Source organism: Ovis canadensis, chromosome 19 (genome assembly GCF_042477335.2).
Source record: "Ovis canadensis isolate MfBH-ARS-UI-01 breed Bighorn chromosome 19, ARS-UI_OviCan_v2, whole genome shotgun sequence".
Taxonomy (NCBI): domain Eukaryota; kingdom Metazoa; phylum Chordata; class Mammalia; order Artiodactyla; family Bovidae; genus Ovis; species Ovis canadensis.
The window spans coordinates 886687-907950 of NC_091263.1; the positions used below are offsets into that span (position 1 = coordinate 886687).

General features: G+C 48.3%; 1 long non-coding RNA gene across 1 annotated transcript; it reads right to left on the reverse strand.

Annotated features, from left to right (window-relative positions):
• Positions 1–6353: 6353 nt before the first annotated feature.
• Positions 6354–20845, reverse strand: LOC138424716 (uncharacterized). The gene is made up of 6 exons (XR_011250948.1): positions 20692–20845; positions 19083–19189; positions 17242–17375; positions 15076–15196; positions 8259–9092; positions 6354–7019 (listed from the first exon to the last, which is right to left on the reverse strand). It is a non-coding gene; the product is annotated as an uncharacterized lncRNA (long non-coding RNA).
• Positions 20846–21264: the final 419 nt, after the last annotated feature.

Below are 21264 nucleotides of genomic sequence, written 5' to 3' on the forward strand. Positions count from 1 at the left end.
GAAGGAGCCGGCTGCGCGAGGCTGGGAGACGCCACTGGCGCCTTCCTGGCCTCCTAGGCCCCAGGCGTCCTTTGGGAGGGCTTAGGGGCCGGTGGCTTGCACACTGCCAAGGGCTCCAGTAGGAAGAGCTCTGTGCGAGGGAAGGGAAGGGCTAGTGCACGGCTCATCCAGCGGTTGCTGGGCTGCCCAGACTCATCGCCGCACGGAGTGCAAAAGGCTCCCAGGGTCCCTGGCTGGGGTCTGCAGCCCCGCACACCCTGAGGCTGACTCCCTGGGCGCCCAGCAGCTGCCTCTCACACGTAGATTCCCTAGCGTTCTCCTCCCCAGCAGAGACGTGTGCAGCTGGTTGGGGCCTGCCCCTGCGTGCCTGGGATCCCGCCCACAGCCCCAGCTCAGGGCAAGTAGCCCCTGAGCCAAGACCTGCACGAGTCGCTGAGCGCCCCCACCTGGAAGCCGTGTGAACAGCTGGCGGGGAGGCGAGCCCCCTCGAGGGAAGAAGAGGCAGCCCAGCCTCCTTTGGCTCAAGCCCTACTTGGCTGGAGCCGAGTGCGCCTCCAGGACGGCAGATCTCCAGGTCTGCTCAGAGCCCCGATCTGGCAGAGTTGATGGCGCGAGGCTGCTCTGCCCTGGGCGAGCCTTGCCCAGACTTGCCTCGCTGCTAGGCTTCCTGCCCAGGAAGGAGCCGGCTGCGCGAGGCTGGGAGACGCCACCGGCTCCTTCCTCGCCTCAGCTCCGCTCCTGCCTCGCCTTTGCACCTAGGCCCCAGGCGTCCTTGGGGAGAGCTTAGGGGCCCGTGGCTAGGGCTCCAGCAGGAAGAGCTCTGTGCGAAGGAAGGGAAGGGTTAGTGCAGGGCTCCTCCAGCGGTTGCTTGGCCTCCCAGACTCAGCGCTGCACGGAGTGCACCAGGCTCCCAGGGCCCCTGGCTGGGGTCTGCAGCCCCGCACACCCGGAGGCTGACTCCCTGGGCGCCCAGCAGCTGCCTCTCACACGTAGCTTCCCTAGCGCTCTCCTCCCCAGCAGAGACGTGTGCAGCTGGTTGGGGCCTGCCCCTGCGTGGCTGGGTTCCCGCCCACAGCCCCAGCTCAGGGCAAGCAGCCCCTGAGCCAAGAACTGCAGGAGGCGCAGAGCGCCCCCACCTGGAAGCCGAGTGAACAGCTGGCGGGTAGGTGAGCCTCCTTGAGGGAAGAAGAGGCAGCCCAGCCTCGTTTGGCTCAAGCCCTACTTGGCTGGAGCCGAGTGCGCCTCCAGAACGGCAGAGCTCCAGCTCTGCTCAGAGCCCCGATCTGGCAGAGTTGCTGGCGCGAGGCTGCACTGCCCTGGGCGAGCCTTGCCCAGATTTGCCTCGCTGCAAGGCTTCCTGCCCAGAAGAAGCAGGCTGCGCGAGGCTGGGAGGCGCCACTGGCGCCTTCCTGGCCTCATTTCCGCTCCTACCTTGCCTTTGCACCTAGGCCCCAGGCGTCCTTAGGGAGGGCTTAGGAGCCGGTGGCTTGCACACTGCCAAGGGTTCCAGCAGGGAGAGCTCTGTGAGAGGGAAGGAAAGGCAAGTGCAGGGCACCTCCAGCGGTTGCTTGGCCGCCCAGACTCAGCGCCGAACGGAGTGCAGCAGCCTCCCAGGGCCCCTGGCTGGGGTCTGCAGCCCCGCACACCCGGAGGCTGACTCCCTGGGAGTCCAGCAGCTGCCTCACACACGTAGCTTCCCTAGCGCTCTCCTCCCCAGCAGAAACGTGTGCAGCTGGTTGGGGCCTGCCCCTGCGTGCCTGGGCTCCCGCCCACAGCCCCAGCTCAGGGCAAGCAGCCCCTGAGCCAAGACCTGCAGGAGGCGCAGAGCGCCCCCACCTGGAAGCCGAGTGAACAGCTGGCGGGGAGGCGAGCCCCCTCGAAGGAAGAAGAGGCAGCCCAGCCTCTTTTGGCTCAAGCCCTACTTGGCTGGAGCCGAGTGCGCCTCCAGGACGGCAGAGCTCCAGCTCTGCTCAGAGGCCCGATCTGGCAGAGTTGCTGGCGCGAGGCTGCTCTGCCCTGGGCGAGCCTTGCCCAGACTTGCCTCGCTGCTAGGCTTCCTGCCCAGGAAGGAGCCGGCTGCTCGAGGCTGGGAGACGCCACTGGCGCCTTCCTGGCCTCCTAGGCCCCAGGCGTCCTTTGGGAGCGCTTAGGGGCCGGTGGCTTGCACACCGCCAAGGGCTCCAGTAGGAAGAGCTCTGTGCGAGGGAAGGGAAGGGCTAGTGCAGGGCTCATCCAGCGGTTGCTGGGCTGCCCAGACTCTTCGCCGCACGGAGTGCAAAAGGCTCCCAAGGTCCCTGGCAGGGGTCTGCAGCCCCGCACACCCGGAGGCTGACTCCGTGGGCACCCAGCAGCTGACTCACACACGTAGCTTCCCTAGCGCTCTCCTCCCCAGCAGAGACGTGTGCAGCTGGTTGGGGCCTGCCCCTGCGTGGCTGGGCTCCCGCCCACAGCCCCAGTTCAGGGCAAGCAGCCCCTGAGCCAAGACTTGCACGAGTCGCTGAGCGCCCCCACCTGGAAGCCGAGTGAACAGCTGGCGGGGAGGCGAGCGCCCTCGAGGGAAGAAGAGGCAGCCCAGCGTCGTTTGTCTCAAGCCCTACTTGGCTGGAGCCGAGTGCGCCTCCAGGACGGCAAAGCTCGAGCTCTGGTGAGAGCACCGATCTGGCAGAGTTGCTGGCGCGAGGCTGCTCTACCCTGGGCAAGCCTTGCCCAGACTTGCCTCGCTGCTAGGCTTCCTGCCCAGGAAGGAGCCTGCTGAGCGAGGCTGGGAGACGGCACTGGCTCCTTCCTGGCCTCAGCTCCGCTCCTGCCTTGCCTTTGCACCTAGGCCCCAGGCTTCCTTGGGGAAGGCTTAGGGGCCGGTGGCTTGCACACTGCCAAGGGCTCCAGCAGGAAGAGCTCTGTGCCAGGGAAAGGAAGGGCTAGAGCAGGGCTCCTCCAGCGGTTGCTTGGCCGCCCAGACTCAACGCCGCACGGAGTGCACCAGGCTCCCAGGGCCCCTGGCTGGGGTCTGCAGCCCCGCACACCCGGAGGCTGATTCCCTGGGAGTCCAGCAGCTGCCTCACACACGTAGCTTCCCTAGCGCTCTCCTCCCCAGCAGAAACGTGTGCAGCTGGTTGGGGCCTGCCCCTGCGTGCCTGGGCTCCCGCCCACAGCCCCAGCTCAGGGCAAGCAGCCCCTGAGCCAAGACCTGCAGGAGGCGCAGAGCGCCCCCACCTGGAAGCCGAGTGAAGAGCTGGCGGGGAGCCGAGCCTCCTCGAGGGAAGAAGAGGCAGCCCAGCCTCGTTTGGCTCAAGCCCTACTTGGCTGGAGCCGAGTGCGCCTCCAGGACGGCAGAGCTCCAGCTCTGCTCAGAGGCCCGATCTGGCAGAGTTGCTGGCGCGAGGCTGCGCTTCCCATGGCGAGCCTTGCCCAGACTTGCCTCGCTGCTAGGCTTCCTGCCCAGGAAGGAGCCGGCTGCGCGAGGCTGGGAGACGCCACTGGCGCCTTTCTGGCCTCAGCTCCGCTCCTGCCTTGCCTTTGCACCTAGGCCCCAGGCGTCCATTGGGAGGGCTTAGGGGCCGGTGGCTTGCACACTGCCAAGGGCTCCAGCAGGAAGAGCTCTGTGCGAAGGAAGGGAAGGGCTAGTGCAGGGCTCCTCCAGCGGTTGCTGGGCTGCCCAGACTCAGCGCCGCACGGAGTGCAAAAGGCTCCCAGGGTCCCTGGCTGGGGTCTGCTGCCCCGCACACCCCGACGCTGACTCCCTGGCCCCCAGCAGCTGCCTCACACACGTAGCTTCCCTAGCGCTCTCCTCCCCAGGCGAGACGTGTGCAGCTGGTTGGGGCCTGCCCCTGCGTGCCTGGGCTCCCGCCCACAGCCCCAGCTCAGGGCAAGCAGCCCCTGAGCCAAGAGCTGCAGGAGGCTCAGAGCGCCGCCACCTGGTAGCTGAGTGAAGAGCTGGCGGGGAGGCGAGCCTCCTCGAGGGAAGAAGAGGCCGTCCAGCCTCCTTTGATTCAAGCCCTACTTGGCTGGAGCCGAGTGTGCCTCCAGGACGGCAGGGCTCCAGCTCTGCTCAGAGGCCCGATCTGGCAGAGTTGCTGGCGCGAGGCTGCTCTGCCCTGGGCGAGCCTTGCCCAGACTTACCTCACTGCTAGGCTTCCTGCCCAGGAAGGAGCCGGCTGCGTGAGCCTGGGAGACGCCACTGGCGCCTTCCTGACCTCAGCTCCGCATCTGCCTTGCCTTTGAACCTAGACCCCAGGCGTCCGTGGGTAATGCTTAGGGGCCGGTGGCTTGCATACTGCCAAGAGCTCAGGCAGGGCGAGCTCTGTGAGAGGGAAGGGAAGGGCAAGTGCAGGGATCCTCCAGCGGTTGCTTGGTCGCCGAGACTCAGCGCCGCACGAAGAAACGCACCTCCCAGGGCCACTGGCTGGGGTCTCCATCCCGGCATACCTGGAGGCTGACTCCGTGGGTGCCGATCAGCTGCCTCTCACATGTCGTTCCCTTGCGCTCTCTTCCCCAGCAGAGAAGTGTGCAGCAGTTTGGGGTATGCCCCTGCGTGTCTTGACTCCCGCCCACAGCCCCAGCTCAGGGCAAGCAGCCCCTGAGCCAAGACCTGCAGGAGGCACAGAGCTTCCGCGCCTGGAAGCCGAAGGAAGAGCATTCAAGGTGGCAAGCCTCCTCGAGGTAAGAAGAGGCAGCCCAGCCACGTGCGGCTCAAGCCCTGCTTGGCTGGATCTGAGCGCGCCTCCAGTATGGCAGATCTCCAGCTCTGCTCAGAGGCCCGATCTGGCAGAGTTCCTGGTCTGAGGCTGCTCTGCCCTGGCCGAGCCTTGCCCTGACTTGCCTGGCTGCTAGGCTTCCTGCCATGGAAGGAGCAGGCTCCTTGAGCCTGGGAGATGCCACTGTCGCCTTCCTGGCCTCAGCTCTGCTCCTGCCTTGCCTTTGCACCAGGCGTCCTTGGGGATGGCTTAGGGGCCGGTGGGTTGCACACTGCCAAGGGCTCCAGCAGGGAGAGCTCTGTCAGAGGCAAGGGAAGGGCAAGTGCAGGTCTCCTCCAGCGGTTGCTTGACAGCCCAGACTCAGCGCCGCACGGTGAGCACCAGGCTCCTTGGACCCCTGGCGGGGCTCTGGAGCCCCGCACACCTCGAGTCTGACTCCGTGGGCGCCCAGTAGCTGCCTCACACACGTAGGTTCCCTAGCGCTCTCCTCTCCAGCAGAGACGTGTGCAGGTGGTTGGGTCCTGCACCTGTGTGTCTGGGCTCCTGCCCACAGCCCCAGCTCAGGGGAAGCAGCCCCTGATCCTAGACCGTAAGGAGGGGCAGGGAGCCGGCGCCTGGAAGCCGAGTGAACAGCATGCGGGAATCGAGCTTCCTAGGGGGAAGACGAAGCAGCCCAGCCGCCTTAGGCTGCAAGCCCTGCTTGGGCGGAGTCGAGTGCGCCTCCAGGATGGCAGAGCTCCAGCTCTGCTCAGAGGCCCGATCTGGCAGAGTTCCTGGTGCGAGGCTGCTCTGCCCTGGGCGAACCTTGCCCAGCCTTGCCTCGCTGCTAGGCTTCCTACCCAGGAAGGAGCAGCCTTTGCAAAGTTGGGAGACGCCACTGGCGCCTTCCTGGCCTCAGCTCCACTCCTGTATTGCCTTTGCACCTAGGCCCCAGGCGTCCTTTGGGAGGCCTTAGGGGCCGGTGGGTTCCACACTGCCAAGGGCTCCCATAGTGAGAGGTCTGTTCAAGGGAAGGGATGGGTATATTTGGAGTACAATCCTGTATCAGATGTGAGGCCCACACCTTCACCCTGAACGCTCACTCTGAACCCTCACCCCGAACCCTTACCCTCACCCACGCCCTCACCCTGAACCCTCACCCTCACCCTCTCCCTGAACCCTCACCCTCACCCTCTCCCTGAACCCTCACCCTCACCCTCTCCCTGAATCCTCACCCTCATCCTGAATCCTAACCCTCACCCTGAATCCTTACCCTCACCCTCATCCTGAACCCTCACACCTCACCCCTCACCCTAACAAGTTTGGAGGGCTGTTCCACGAACTCTAACCTTTACCCTACCCTAACCGGACCCCCATCCACATCCTAACCCTAACCCACATCATAGTCACGCCCTCAGCCCTATACTTACCCTTGAAGTACCTACCCGCATCTTCTTCATTTTTGACACTTCCCATGCATAACAAAAGACGAGGTTGTAAGGTTTCAAACATGGATCCAAGACCCATTATCCACATAAAAGGGATATAAATACTATGATCACATCATTTAAATCTCTTGCATCACCAAAATACCTCTCCACCACTTATCCAGTCGCCATTGATGGATCACATCTATCTCATACATTTTATAACTTAGCAATCAAATACGCACCAGGACTCTGGGTAATTATAGAGACAAGATTTATTTATACCATAAATATTTCAACAAATTCCACTTTCTACGATGAGTTCAATCTTCACAAAAGTAGGATGAACAGCACCTGTTTCCACTAGGATCCATAGAGCGTGAAAATCTTAATGATGACCACCAGAAAGGTCAGCACGGTTGATATCACAGATTTTTCAGTGTTCCAATACAAGTTCTACCCAAATCCATAAAGAAAGACATACGCATAGGAAACTACAAATTGAAAGCAAGTCTATTGAGATAAATATTGGACATCAATTGTATGAATCTTTAAGGCATAACTGCAGACATTCTTCAGACATTCTTCAAATTCATAGAATGACAACAAAGTATGGCTACGTACAATCCATTCGGTTTTATGAACCACTCATGAATAACCTCACAAGCCATTTGAAACCAGATGACAATTTCAAATAGCTTTGATCTACAAACAAGGCTGTGAGACAGAAAGTTAAAATCGAAATACATGAAGTAAATCCTCAATAGATATGAAAACATCCCATGGTAGTGAAGTCAATTAGCATTAGTTATTAGGGCTTTCATGCACAGACTCATCTCTGATCGATGTGATCCCAATTCATATTTGGCAAAAAATACGAAAGCTGATCTTAACAGTCATATTATTTTTCTTTGTACCCCTAAAAAGAAAAATGAACATGAAAAACTAAATTAAGCTTGGAGGCTCACATTTCCCAATCGGTATACAAAGCAACAGCATGTCAAACTTTCTAATTCACATATGCATTTAAATGAAATTGGATGAAATACCCCTAAATAAACACATACTTCTATGCCCAATGTTTCACAAGGCAGAAAACGCTCAATGAATGAAACTGAGAGGGTAACAGCCAGGAAGGCCAGGGGTCTCCAAAGGGAGGAAATGGGGTGCAAGTGTCAGACAGTTGTTATCTGTCACTTCCGAGGCAGGAGGAAACAAGCTGTTATCTTTTTTCCCCTTCTTGATACAAATTTAAACAGAGATTTTCTCTTACAATTCTGTGTTGCTATAATGACACCTGGTTCCGCCTGAACTTCACTTTTCTCATACTTTGAGCTGACCAAGGCATTTTTCTCATGGAAAGGTTTGCCTTAAGCTATGTGAATGTACTATGTATTTACCCTAGACTCTATCTTCAAGTAGGTTCTGCCTAAAGGCTCAGAACTGACTTGACAAACCAATATGCTTTACTCATACATGGCTCTCCTGATCTATGTGAATGAAGCTATCCATTTGCTCATATCAATCGTTTTATGGCCCAGGATGACTCACCTGGTGCCACGGTCATCTCCATATATCTTGTGGGTGAGGGGTCTGCTGCCATTCCTTTCTCTAATGAGTAGACTGCTAGTAGCTAGATAACATCCAGCCAAAGATGAGTAGGGGGGCACTCTTTCTGCCCCCTTCTGATGTCTATGTCAGAAGCTTTCTCTCTTTTATACTTTAATAAAACGTTGGGACACAAAAGCTCTGACTGATCAACCCTCATCACTGGCCCCGGGTTGAATTCTTCCTCTAAGGAGCCCAAGAATTCAAGCATCTTTCATGGTTAGACAACAACCTTTCCAAACAATGGTCTTTTCAAAAAAAAAAAATGATGATAAGTGATGAGTATGCATATGTCTACGAATGAAATGGGACCTATATGTCAAACCACATAAAAATATATCTTCCCTCAACATACATATAACACAACCAGGCCTTCACATGCATCGATTCTCCAACTATCAAGTCATACAAATATGGATGTAAAATATCACAATACATTCCAAAGTTTAAAAGTGATGGATATTGACTTTCGCCCGCTGGTGCTTCTTTTTATGTCATCTCCATTATATTAGCTATGACAACGAATCATGTGCTGTGCGAAGTCACTTACATTGTGTCCAACTCCTTGGGATCATATGGACTAGGCCCCACCAGGCTCCTCTCTCCATGAGATTCTCTAGGCAAAGATACTGGAGGGGGTTGCCATGCTCTCCCTCAGGAGATCTTCCTGCCCCAGGGATGGAATCCATACCTCCCATGTCTCCTGCATGGGTATGTTCTGCATGTTCTTTACCACTAGAACCACCTGGGAAGCCCCAAGACACATGAACATCAGTGGATTTGGGGATCCACGGGGCATATACAGAACCATTCCTCCAACAAAACTGAAGAATGACTTTAAAATCTCAAACAAAACATGAGTATATGTGTTCACAAACTTCATGGAGCAAGGGTTTCTTCGATCTGAAAACTGGCATCGATGAAGGACTGTGTGAAGAATACTTCAAAGTCTATTTGGCAAACACAGCCTACGTTGGCTATATTTAGTCCTCAGTTGAATGGAATGTCATGAGTACTGGTCATTTCAAATAAGTAGCCTATGACGCTGTTTACACTTATTGGGACGCGTGGTATACCACATTCACACATTTCAGTAGCATTGGTGCAAAAACGATACATTTCTCAGGGGAAGCTTCTACATGGACTCCTGGGATCAGAGCTCTAACTCATACACACATACTTTTCCTTTTAAAATGATCCTGCATGATAAGCAAACAAAACACTGGATGAACACCTAGACGGTGAGCTCTGTACTAAATGATTTTAAAGCCAGTAGATGGAATGAGCTGATGAGGAAGACTACAAACGAGTCATCTTCTTCAACTTGGTCAAACCGCTCATAGTCATACAAGTGAATGAAAAGTTGAGCCTGTTGTCATTAAATCTGTTTAAAAGAAATAGAATAATAAAACAAATTAGTAACTCTTATTTTCTTAATAAACATTGTATTATTTCTGCACAGCTTTGTTACTGGCATGAATAGAATATCTACAATAATAACTTGTCACAGTGAAATGGATTCACATTCGATATCGATTCACATCTATAATTGATGCCATAGCTGTTTGATACTATTGCTTGAATGAATGCAACTTATGTGACTTCACAAACTACAAACACGACTAACATAATAGGTATTAAAAAACCTTGAGTGACATGAGCGTGAAGACTTAGTAGAGTTGCTCTCAAGAATAATGATACTATTATTCGCTCTAGCCATAGTACTGGAATCTGTACATTAACACCCCTGCAAAACAAAAGGAAAGGATAGAATAATAATAAAGGAACTTCATAACTATATTCCTACTGTAAACATTCAACACTATGTTTTCTTTTAAACTGACTTTCATATTTGGTCTACTGTAACCTCTTCTGTGTTCATTTTATGCTAAACTTATTGCTAACAGTAAAATTACCATACGAGCTCTAATTAATTTTTTTTTTTACTTGCAAAGCTACTGATAGAACCAAAGGCCAATATCTACATCAAACAGGAGAAACGGAATGGAAACTGTAAACAATTTTATGGAAGAACATTTCCGTGCTCCTATTCAGTCAAATGGGCATTCAAAAGGATGTGATTTTTCTGAAAGTTTATTTCAGAAACTTGGAATTGGATGACTGCAAACAATAAAACTAACAATATATTGATACATAATATTAATAATATACAGTGGGTCATTCTTTTTTTATTCTGCCACAGCTAACAGACAGAAAGTCAGTTGTCATAACTACTACTAACATAAGACCCTCACCGATAAGTGAAGATATATAGGAAAATCCATAATAGCTCTAAAAACCATCAAAGATAAAATGGTAATTAAAAAATACACTGACAGTTTAGCTGGTATAAGAAACAGGATGATTATGAAAGCAAAGCCAACAATCATGGATAGGCCATGGAAGCCCGTGGCTGTCACCAGTGTTGACTTATATCCTTCATCTGAGGTTGTTAAAAGCGCTTGGTAAAATCCAGAGGTTTGCAGCAGTGGTAACCTCCTGAACAGACTGAAATAAAAAGGGTTTCCAGAATATCCTGATGATTTCCATCTACTAGGCTGTGATGAGCTCAAGCAATGCATACTCCAGAGGACAGAAGACAGACAGGTTGGGAACACGTCTACTGCACTTACGGAGAAAGGGAATGTTGCTGCTCAGCCTAGTACAAGTGTAGAAGCAACACCTTGGTGATTCGACCTTTAAAGACTCGATACATATGAGAACGACTGGTATGAATAAACCTTCAGAAGTGCTTTCTCAGACCTCCTCCCATCATAAGCACAAGCATAATGAAAACACTGAGTTTTCATGGTCTCACCCAAAATAAGACTCACTTATGGCTTTGCTTTGAGAATAGTTGAACTACTCATTGTTCAAGAGAAATGATCCTTTCTTCTCTGAAGATTTGTGAATCATTCACAGGGTGTGGTGAATAAACTACTTAAGGGTCTAATACATAAAAATGCAATAGGCTAAGCACAGAGATGTTTTTCTCCCTTTCTCAAAGGATGGAATGGAACATTTTGTATTTGCACTGATTTTATGTCTTGACTTCATGTACAATTATATACTGATTTTTTTAGTTGACATACAATAGGACTAAAAATATTGATATAATACTGATAACTCATGTTGGTATGTGTGGTTGTCACATAGGATTCACAGGAGATTTAAATTCACAGTTGTCAACGTAAAGGATGAATGCTATTTAGCTTCTTCGTGAATCTAGACCACGAATGAAGAGTTTTCCTCAACATATTTCACTGAGAGAAATACAAGGATGATAGGCATAATACTATGCTTCGACTCATGGATATCTAAGCATTGCTCACAATACAGATCTGATTTTCAACATCAGGGTTCTTTCAGTGTCCTTGAACAGCATTTGTTTTTCTGTATACAGAAGAAAAAACTCATGAGTATCAAACTGGTTCACATAAAACATGTGTATGAATTGTTATCTTCCTGAACCAGGGATCAAACCCACATCACTTCCCCCTCCTGCACTGGTAGGCAGATTTTTTATTTATCAACTGTGCCACCTAGGAATCGACATACATTTCAAGGACCACTGCCATCAGCTTCTACTGTTCATGACCAAAGTAGGAGAAACAACATTGGAAGAAGTACTCATAAGGGTACTCATAGGAAGTACTCATAAGTCAAGGAACTGTTATACTGGGTACTCTCGTTGTTACTGGGACAAGTCAGTTCCTCCGATGATGATGGGTATAACTGAAAAATTATTACAAATGCATGGGCTGCGATGTCTACGTGATAAATGTGTTCCTCTTATACTATTGCTTCAGGGATGCCTACTTCAGCATGAAGGAATGCACTTCAAGGGATGCCCGCTATTCCAGCTCAAGCAACAGATAGTGAAGTGCAGATCATTGTCCTTTGTTGAAAATAATCAGCACTTTGTCAACATAGGGAACATGCCAGAGGAACCCTTGGGATGGAACTCTAAAAACAGGTTGGGCCCTCTTTTTGCCAAGCCCTGCGATAAAATACAAATCAGAAAAAGAAAAATAGCATCGGTTTTGTCAGGACTTCCTCATCTTTTCTTTCTTGGTAGCAGGAAGCAGACATTGAGGCCAGAGGACTGCAGGATTTCATTGTGAACTAACGTTGGGTGGGGTGGAAGCTCATCACTCTAGTAAGAATGTGGTTCAAAAAAATGGAATTTCATTCACTTCATGGACATAGAGTTCTATAATCCTTCATTAAGGAATTCAATAAGCTATATTTCCTTACACCTTCACAATCTCTTGGTTTACGAGAACATCAATTGCTAGTCCAGCACTTATACAATGAGTGTTACAGGTAGTATGAATGTATAAATGATGATGAGCAATGACAGGAAGTTTATTTAATCTCTGTTTGAATTCTTGATTTTTTATATAATTTTTTATAATATCCTTACAGATGTGAATATTTTACTGACATGTATAAATACACGTTGAGTAGTGCTATGATAACTCATAGTGTTGGCACAATAAATATCATGGTTACTATGTGCTTTTCATATATTCCTTTTGAGATTCTCTTCCATTATACATTATCATAAGATATTTAATAGTTTCCTAAACTGTACAGTAGGTCCTTGTGGCTTCTTTTATATATAGTAATGTACTTGTTAATAATTCAAACAAAAACTGGTACACAAATACTCATAGTGACATTCACAATAGCTCAAAGGTAGAACTCATTCAAGTGTCCGTTGGTGGGAGACTGAATATGCAACACAAGGTATATTCAGAAGCTTGAACGGTATTCCACCATACGAAAAAGTACATTAAATGGTGCTGCCACTCTGCAAGACATTACAGAAATGGCTCCAAAACAAACACATGGAATAAATACATAGTTCGATTCCAATTCAAGCTATGTACCCAAAAGGATTGGGAAAGGGGGCTGAAAAAATGGATACTTCTTCCGTCATACTCACAACAGCATGATTCACACTGGCAAACAAACAGAAGTGATCTAAGTGTCCATGGCAGCCAATTCCATAAACAAACTGTGGTATACACACAATGGAATCTGATTCGGCCCTTCAAAGTCAGTAATTCTGACAATGCGACAATGTGGACAAACCTTATGGTCATTAGATCATGTGAAATAAACCAGACCAAGAAAAGACAAACGTTCTGTGATTCCACTCATATGAGATATCCAAACAAGTCAAATCTGTCAGAAATAGCAGAGAGTGATTCCGACCGATCGAAAAGAGTTCATGTTTCATGGACCTCAGTTTCCCTTGGAAAAACTGACTTCCCGTGATATCTCCAAAACCAATTAGACAAATAATTGGAAGCTATATCCAGTCAAATGAATGTAGACATAATGTTATATACAGTGTACACCAAACTCACTCAAACTTCTTAACAGACAAAAGGCAAAACTGTATCTATGGTACCTCAGCTTAGCTTAAAACTGTATCTACAGTACCTCACTTCTGCTTATAAAATTTAACAACAACACACTAAAGTCTATCCAAAAAAGGATATAAAACATATATAACATTAACTTTAAAGAATTAGACATTTAAACTGTGAAAAACCTTATTCACAAAACTTAAACACAAGCCACAGGAAAATATATTTATAAAATACATATCTGATAAAGGATTGTACTCCAAATATACCAAAAAATCTAGAACAATCTCATAAAAAATGTATACACCTAAACACCTGTCCTACAAAAATATAAAGATAGTAAATAAGCCTATCAAAAAGACTCAAAATCACATATCATTAGGAAATTACAAACTAAAATAACAGTGAGGTAGCACTGCACACCTATTAGATCCAGTAAACTCAAAAAAAAAAACGGGGGTAGGGCACAACTTCTCCGGTGGCTCAGTGGTAAAGAATCTGCCTGACAATGCAAGACACTCTAGTTTGATCCCTTACCCCAGAAGATCCCACATGCCACAGAGAAACATAGCTGGATTTTTCCACAGCTAAACAAAGCTCACCTGTGACCTGAATACTATATGGCTAGCACTTACTAAACAGCTTTGAAAACGTCCAGACAAAAAGTATCACATGATTATATACAACAGCTCTACTTGTAATAACTAAAAACTTTCAAATATCAGGATGTCTTCAGTAGATGACAGTGTAAACAAATGGGGATACATCCAAAGTGAAGGGGAGCAAATGCTACCACAAAATATACCACCTCAGCATGATAATTAGTGGGACCCAATTAACTTTTTTTTTTAGAGGACACATGATCATCTCTGAAACCCAAGTTCAAGACAGCTCTTCTGTGAGTCACATTTACCAGAGAAATCTCATTTCAAAGGAATCCTCTCTATATGCCAGATAGAAGGATGAGACACAGTCTTTTGAAACTCTTTTTTCTTTTCTATCGATAGGGAAAGCTAAGCCGTAAATCTGCACAACAACCATACCCTTCCTTTCCTTTGGTTGTATCTGTAAAATATTTGTTTCTTTTTTAATTTGGCTGCGCCAGGTCAACCTTCATTGAGGTAAGCCAGATATTTAGCTACAACATGCAAATTCTCCTTTGTGGCATGGGAGATCTAGCTCTTGGATCAGGGAATGAACCTGGGCCTCCTTCTTTGGGAGTGTCCAGTCTCAGCCACTGGACCACCAGAAAGTGCCTGTTTTGTTTTCAGATGAAGATGGAATCTAAGGTGATATCTTGGGCCATTTCAGTCACTGACTCAGTTTCCTGAGTTTCTCCAAAGCACGCACAAGGTGCACATTATTAAACTGGTTTGCAAAACAAGAAAAGGTTGTCTGCTACAACACTGTATGCTTACAAATATCTAAATGGTAAATGGCATATTATTTATTTTTAATTACTATGGGGGGGGGGGGAAAGAATGCAGGATTCATACATGTTACCACATGAATAAATATTAAAACCATCTTCAGTGAAAAAGAAATCCACATCGAAAAGGCCACCCAGAACCCTTATTCACCATGTCTGCTTTCAATCCATCAAGTTTGTCCAAATAACTGAAAATCTCAGTAACACTCTAAATAAAGAAAAAAGGATGAAGATGGAAACAAAAGATATATTCATACACTTGAACAATTGCTAAAAGTGGAAGTGGGGCAGTGGATTACATTATAATGTAGGTACCATATGATTTCCTGATTTTGGAGATTATGTGCTGGTTCTGCAGAAGGTACCCATTTTGGATAAAACACATAGAGTATTTTAGATGATGTGGCAAATGCTAGCACTTGTTCCCATTGCTAGGCATTTTCTGTACATTTTAAATGACTGGAAAGTATACTAGGTTTCAAAACAACCATGTCAATACCACAAAAGAAATTTAGCGCAGACAGGCAGGAAACTTTCTGATACAGGCCAAGACTTACCCAGATGAAGTTCAAGGGAAGCTGGGATGCTCACTGCCCGTGAAGGAGTCCACGTGGAATGAAGAAGTAGTGTGGGAAGTCTATTAGTAACCACCATGTCTTGGGTCCTCTGGATGACCTACTGCAGGAGAAACAGATCTTACAGATAAAATGTTCCACATCACTTCACAAAAAGTTGTTAGACTACATTCAGTAAAGCTGAATCATTTTGGATTAATTTACAATCATAAAATACTACCCTTTACAGTCCAAAAATCACTTGCATTTCTATACACTAATAACAATCAGGAAAAAAATATTAAGAAAATTCCACTTAAATAAAACATCTAGCAACAAACTTAATCAAGAACATAAAAAACCAGTAGTCAGAAAACTAGAAGGCACTGATAAAGAAACCAAAGAAAATACAAACACACAGAAAATTATTCCACGCTCATGCACTGGAACAATGAGGAATTAAAAGGTCCATTCCAACCAAAGTCATCAACAAATACACGGACTGCAATCACAAAATAATATTCAATGGCATTTTTCACAGAAATAGAAATATTCCTAATATTAGGCTGCTACTGTTGAACAGGACCTTAAACGGCCAAAAAGACTCTGAGAAAGAGGAACACAGCTGGAGGCATCTTCCTATCCCTCTTCAAACTACATCACGGAGCTGTAGTGACCACCACAGTGAGGAACTGGCAGGAACACAGACACATGGACTCCAGGAGAGAATAGAGAGCCCAGAAACGAACCCACCTGTACATGGTCAGTTCCTGAAAATCAAACCAGGAACGAGCGAAGAGGAAAGGACAGTCTTCTCAAGAAACAGTGACAGGAAAATGGCCACCTACACGGAAGAACATCAGTGTTCATCCTCTACATCATCTAACGCAAATCTAACTGAAAACCCACCGCTTTGCACACGGAGCTCTTTCCCCCTGAGTCCTCTGAGATGGACCTCCAGTCAGCCCTCAGCTGGACACAGGAAACGTCTACTCCATCCTCATTTTTCGCTCTTGCAGCGCCTCCCTGCTGGTGGGCACTGAGGCAACCCTGCTCCTCTCAGCCTGGATGCAGCCCTGTTATCCAGAAGCCTGAGCCCTGATGGTCCTGAGGAGACAAAGCTCCCGCCAGCTGCTCACGGAGCAGAGTCTAAAGGCAAAGCGTCCTGCGCCCGCGGGTCAGAGGGGCCTTTGGCGCCCCCTGCGGGCCACAAGAGAAGAGCGGGCAGCCCGGTGCTCACAGACCTCAGAGGGCTCACCCAGAAGCAGCTCTGCTGTGAGCACTCAGACTGGAAGCCCAAACTGAAATGGAGCAGAATAGCTCCATGACCCTCCGCAAAACATGGCTAAGGAACAATCAGAGCCTGCATGGAATGCAGCCATAAAAAGGAACACATTTGAGTTTGTTCTAATAAAGGGGAGGGAAGTCAGTCAAAGAGAGAAAAACATGGAATCTAGAAGGATGGTACTGACGAGTCTGTTCACAGAGCAGCAATGGAGGTGCAGACATAGAGAACAGACTTACAGACGAGGGTGGGGAACAAGAGGGAGAGGGTGAGATGAATGGAGAGAGCAGCATGGATGCAGGTACACCTACATTTGTAAATAGACAACCAATGGGAATTTGCTGTATGATTCAGGGAACTCAAACTGGGGCTCAGTAGTAACCTGGAGAGGTGGGAATGCGTGCGAGGTGGGAGGGAGATTCAAGAGCAAGAGGACATAGGTACACCTATGGTTAATTCATGTGGATGTATGACAAATCAAACCAGTATTGTAAAGCAATGATCAATCAACTAAAAGAAATAACTTTAAAAAAATATGAACATAAACACAAACTTTGCAACAAGGTAACTCCATTTAAAAAACTATAGAATTTTAGAAAACTGCAAAAGTTCTACATGACCGTTGGTCTGGTGATCAGGTCTAACATACACAAAACAAGCCAACTTACCAAATTATGAATATAAATTATTTAAAACATTGCCTTTTATCATTTCATACATTTACCCTGTGGAGGACCTTACTCGAGAGAACCAAAAACAAACTGTTAAATGAACCACGGACCACCCACCCTGGCCAGGCAACAGAGAAAAGAAAACACTTGCAGGAATCATCTTACAACAGGAGGTCCTGGGAAGGAACAAGGAACGAACAAGCTACCACCAACCAGAATTCTGGAGAGGTCAGGAGATGGGAGGCTCCAGTTCAGAGGTCCTACCAACCTCCCAGGATCCACTTCGCTGGAATCCATCTCAGCTGAGTGATGCGTGTGCCCCCAAGAAGGATCCCAATTCAGAATGCCTGGCAAGAGACAAACCAGAAATGAGCCCGATGACCATAAAACCTGAGACTGTGAGCCACGTGACAGAGTGGTTCTCTCCGTTTCCCTCACCCTCCTGCCCTCCACCCTGGCAGCCCTTCCCAATAAAGCCTCTCGCTTGGACAGCACTCCTCTCCTCAGACAACTCATTGCCCAGTGTCAGACAAGAACTCACTCTCAAGCCCTGAAAGGGATCCCCCTTCCTTCATCAAAAGCAATATCCAGGAGAAAATATCTTCAAAACGCTATCTTGCAGAGAAGGAAATCAGAGAAGGCAATGGCAGCCCACTCCAGTACCATTGCCTGGAGAATCCCACGGACAGAGGAGCCTGGTAGGCTGCAACCCCGGGGTCACTAAGAGACGGACACGACTTCACTGAGTGGCTTCACTTTCACTTTTCACTTTCATGCACTGGAGAAGGACATGGCAACCCACTCCAGTGTTCTTGCCTGGAGAATCCCAGGGACAGAGGAGCCTGGTAGGCTGCTGTCTATGGGGTCGCGCAGAGTCAGGCACGACTGAAGCGACGCAGCAGCAGCAGCAGCAGCAGCAGCAGCAGCAGCAGCAGCAGCAGCAGCAGCAGAGAAGGAAATGGCACCACCTGCAGTACTCTGGTCTCAGAAATCCCAGGGACAGAGGAGCTTGGTGGGCTACAGTCCAAAAGCAGGGCATTTCTGATGGGAGGAAACAGTCCCAGGGAAGCTGAGCTGCTCACCAAAGGCCCCAGAGCTTTGGATAGCACACCAGAGCTGGGGCTGAGGATTCCCAGCTGCCATGCCTCTTGATCCTGGCCTCTTTCACTAGATACATGTGTGGAAAACTAGTCTAAAATATGCCCTGGTGGTTCCATAGTAAAGAATCCACCCCCCGGTGCTGGAGATGCATGTGCGATCCCTAGGATGGGAAGATCCCACATCCTATGGAGCCCGTGTGCCACAACAGCCGAGCGAGCCTGTGCTCTAGATCCTGGAAGCCACGATGCCGAGTTCACATGCTGCAGCCACTGAAGCCCGTGAGCCTGTGCCCCTCAACAAGAGGAGACACTGCAGTGAGAAGCCTGCAAACCACTAGTTATGGCCCATGCTCACCAAAACTAGAGAAAAGCCCACACACAAAGAGGCAACACAGCCAACAATCAATAAAACTGTTTTCCTAAAACAATGCATATCTGACAAAGAAACTGTATTCGAATTGTCCAAGAACACTAGAGCAAACAAGCCCATTCATAATTGGTAGCGACTGAAATAGACACCTGGCCACTGAGGGTATACTGATAGTAAACTATCATACAAAAACATACTCAAGATACTGGTGCAATGCATGCAGAGCCCCCTTTGAAAGACAATCTGACAGTTTTTTTTTCAGTAACCACGTGGGACAAGCACTGAATTCTGTGTATGACAAGCGGTGGAAGCCAGGTATCTTACCATTGGAATGCAAAGTTACAGATAAACAAAAGGAAACGTTACAATGTCCATGTCGTGGTGGATCAGGTTGGAGACATCACAAATTACCTTTAACTGAATATGTTCAAAGGTGAGCTGGAATACATGGATATATATATATATATATCCATGTATTGTCAGCTGAGCATATTGAGCTCCTACATGTATGTTTTAAATATCATTCTCTAATAAAAGGGAACAGGAAACATCTCCAATGGCCCGGTGGTAAAGAATCTGCCTACCGATGCAGGGAACACGGGTTCAATTCCTGTGTAGGAGATTCCACACGCCCAGGGGCAACGAAGCCCTTGAACAGCTCTTGAAGTTTGCATGCTCCAGAGCCCAAGTTCTGCAAACAGAGAAAGCACTGCAATGAGAAGCCATGGCACAGCAACTAGAGGGTAGCCTCTGCTCACTACAACTAGACAAACGAGCAATAAAGACCCAGCACAGTCAAAAATAATGTAATGTTTAAAAAAAGGACAGTTCTTTGAAGAAATGACTGAGACTAGGGGTGAGACTGTAAATATATGAGACAGGGTCATCTTAAATTATGAGAAATTAAAGAAACTAAAGACAACTATCAAGCTGTCCAAACTGATACAAATGAATGATGACACAGTGTTATCTGTATACACCAGCAAATAACAATCTGAAAAGGAATTTAAACAAACGATTCCCTTTCAGTCATGTCAACATTAATAAAAGACTTTGCTATGGACAGAATGAGGATAACAAGACTGGCACACTGGAAATGATACATGATTGCTGAAAAATACCCTAAAGACATGGACAGATATGCCATAGCGATGAAAAGGCTTCAGTTGGCAATACCATGGAATGCATCTTCAATCTGAAATGAAGATTCAATATGAATTTCAAAAGGCTGAAAGGTGGTTGCTAAACCACAAAAGATGCCAGCATTCTTGGACTCCAGAGGAGAATTCAATCCAGGGCAAGTGACGAAGCTTGATGGCTCAGAGGTTTTCTGTTAAAAAGTTTTATTAAAATATAAAAGAGATCGAGAGAGCTGCTGACGTAGACAGTAAAAGGGGGAAGAGTACCCCCTGCTAGTCTTTAGCCAGATGTTATAGAGCCACTAGCAGTCTGCTAATGAAAGAAAGACAATGTGTCAGAGAATGGCACCAGGCCCCTCACCCACAGCATGCATTGAGATAACATTGGCAGCAGATGAGTCATCCCAGGCCATAAAATGATGGACATGAATCTTGAAGAAAGGCAGATTTCCAAGCAAATATATAGTTTCATTCACATAGATTAAGAGAACAAGGTATGAGTAAAACATACTGGTTTGTCAAGTTTTTTCTGAGCCTTTAGGGGAAACTGACCTGAAGACAGAGCCTTGGGTAAATACATAGTACATTAGCATACCTTAAGACAAACATTTCCATAAGAAAAATGCATTGCTTAGTTCAAGGTTTGAGGAAAGTTAAATTCAGGTGGAGCCAGGAGTGGTCATGGCAACACAGAAATTTCTGAGAAACCTTTTAAATTTGTATCAAGATGGAGAAAAAAAAATGCAGCACTCTTTTGTCTCCTCCGGCCTCTTAAGAGAGAGAAAAAAACGTCTGACACTTGCAGTCTATTTTCTCTGTCTGGAGACCCCTGGCCTTCCTGCCTGTTATCCTCTCCAGGCCTGTAGGAAGCAATACACTAGGCTGCTTGGGAAAACCGCGCGGGTCTGAGCTTTATGCAAAGGGGTAAAGCAGTAAAACCCTTGGCCCCAAAGGCGAGGCTTTTCTGCGACCGCCATTTTAGTCGGCTCCGAGACTGCAAACAAAGAGGGCAGAATACATGGTTCCCTGCTCCGCCCAGTCCGAGTTCCCTTACCTGTGGCCCACAGCCCTGCGCTCTGCTCGCTGGATGCCAATCGACGGGGACCCAGGAGCCCACGAAACGAGCATTCCCAGCTGCAATGGCGAGCCCTGAGAGCCCTGGCCCCCGACGCGCCGCCATGTTCATCCCGCCCCAGACCCGCTCACGTGAGCCGCGCTCCTGACCAGCCGCCCAGGCTCGCCCCGCCCCCGACGCGCTCACGGTGCGCCCCACCCCCACGCCCCCTTCCAGGACAGGCCCGCGGGACCGCGACTGCCTCCAGGTGAAACACAAGGACAAGCAAATCCACCCCACCGAGACAATCCAAGCTTTTTCTCAGCTGATCTGTCTATGATTTAGGGATAAAACTATGACTATAGAAAGCAAAGATGACCTAGGACAGCCATGATAGTCTATAGAGCCAGACCCTGGCGGGCAGAGGCTTGAAGAGGGTCCGGGAGCTCTGTCAGAACAGCAAGCCTCTGTAGCGTAGCGGTTAGGTGCGCTGGTGAGCAGGCAGACGATGGTCTGTAAGTCAGGAGTTCAAGTCTGCAGCTTAACTCTTTTGCTCTTAGGGGGCGGGGGACA